Genomic DNA, 2,109 nt, shown 5'->3' with positions numbered 1-2,109 from the left:
GTGTATAACTAACAGGATCAAACAAAACATCAAGAATCAAATAATTTTCATATATTCTTTGAACTGACAGCTGTGTATACTGCAATGATCTGTATCAAAATTATACTTCAGCATGTGATATTAGAAGTTGAATTTCTATCTGGTGGAAATGCCTTACTTTCCCTTTTCTTCTCATTTTACCTTTCTTTTTACTTTTCTCATTAGATTTACAAAGATTTTAAAGCACTATATTTATAATTCTTGTGTCATGTGTGACTGTTGCATACAATCCCGTGGTTCAGACTTGTTAGATTGTCACAAGGCAATACCCATTACCTTCATGAATTGTTATTTTTTTAATTATTTGAATGTTTATTGCTAGTGAAACTATGGGACATTTACAAAAAGTGAAAAGATCAAGTTACCAAGACAGTATTACACAAAGTTTTAGAAATAAAATAACACATACAAGGCATTATGGGGTTGATTATAAATTTGTATTTTTATTTTATTAAAAAAAATATTTATGCTGGATGGGGAAGTGTCGAGTGGGAGTCAGTTCTCTGCCTTTGCTGCTTCCACCACTGACCCTGGATCCCTTACTCAGGACAAACCCAAGCACCATGATGAATGTGTACTCCTTGGATGGGATTTTGGTATTTGGTTTGATTTCTGTACCTGTGCCTACTTCAATAAAGTACTTCATCTCAAAACCTGGCTGCTCTCAGAGAAGGATGTGAGGGGTGCGTTTTACATAGCTGCTGTGATTGGAACCAGACTGCATGCTTCTGTGGCTATCTCCTGCATTGTAATGGCCCTTTATGTCCTGTTTATAAAATGAATTTCAAGGTGTCCATCTCATCAACTGCCCATCAAGAGGATGGGAGTGAAGATCCTGTCAGAAGCCAGGATCCAGACTAAATCATCTGTGTCCCCAAGATGACACCAGAGCATCTGTGTCTGCCATAAGTGAGGGAAACTCTCAATGGTTACAAATATTATTTATGCTTCAGGGGATTCCAGAAAGCTAACTTCCTTTGATCTATGTGTAAATTAGCTGCTGGAGGCCAGCATATAGTGTCCATATAAATTACACCCCAGGTGATAAGATTGCATATCTCTAGATTAAAAACCTATCATCTGGGCTGGAGTGATACCACACAAATGCTCATGAACCTGGGTTCAACCCCTAGCACTACAAAAGAAAAAAGAAAACTCTTAACACTTACTTTATTCCTCAGCCCCTTATCAGGATCTTTTGTGCTGAGACTCAGCAAAGAACATAGGTTGTGTTCGGACTTCTTGGAAGAGAGAATTTTCAAGACTTGACTTTTTTTCACTCCTTGACATGGATTTGGCAAATTGGAGATGGAGAGTGCTGGGTGGGAAGCAGGAATTTTAAAAAGCCAAGAAATTGTTTGGCTAGAGAAATTTATCTTTTTTATGACCATTTGAAAATGTAAGAGAGCCTGGCTCTCACTGCAAAAAAGAGGACAGATGAAGCCTGCCATGTGCTGGTAGCTTGAGAGTTTTGCCAAGGAAATCTGAGCCAATGGGGAATTTTGTGAATTATCTCTGTAATAAGACCAGAAAGTAGTGGCTGAGACAAGAAGACACTTTCTGTTCACCAGTTTCCCTAAAGAAGACTTCACTTAGCAAATGGTACATGAAAAGGAATCAACTGTTGCTGTTTCCTAAAGCTTTTTTTCTATTTTCTAAATTACTTACTACTAAATACTGTTACTCTGTTTTAAATGTCAACGCTAGGGGAAAAGAAACTGTTGAAGATATAATTATTTACTATATTTGCAGTTATGGTAGAAGAAATAAATTAGTATATCAGTTCATATACTAGGGCATGCATGTACTATATGAAGGCTTCTTAAAAAACTAAACATAGATTTGCCATATGACCTGGCAATACCACTCCTAGGAATATATACCCAAAGGAATGAGACTCAGGTTATTCCAAAGGTACCTGCACACCCATGTTTATTTCAGCACTATTCACAATAGTCAAGCTATGGAAACAGCCAAGATTCCTCCCTACCAGTGAATGGATTAAGAAAATGTGTTATTTATATACAACGGAATTTTACTCACCCACAAAGAAGAATGAAGTTTTGTCAT

At 36.9% G+C, this 2,109-nt stretch overlaps 1 pseudogene; it reads left to right on the top strand.

Moving 5' to 3' along the window:
• The first annotated feature begins 602 nt into the window (after positions 1-602).
• LOC109677046 (protein kish-B pseudogene) lies at positions 603-820 on the top strand (annotated as a pseudogene).
• The last annotated feature ends 1,289 nt before the right edge of the window (positions 821-2,109 follow it).

Source organism: Castor canadensis, chromosome 1 (genome assembly GCF_047511655.1).
Source record: "Castor canadensis chromosome 1, mCasCan1.hap1v2, whole genome shotgun sequence".
NCBI classification, from domain to species: domain Eukaryota; kingdom Metazoa; phylum Chordata; class Mammalia; order Rodentia; family Castoridae; genus Castor; species Castor canadensis.
The sequence above is the reverse complement of the archived record's forward strand: the minus strand, read 5'-3'. Positions and strand labels throughout refer to the sequence as shown.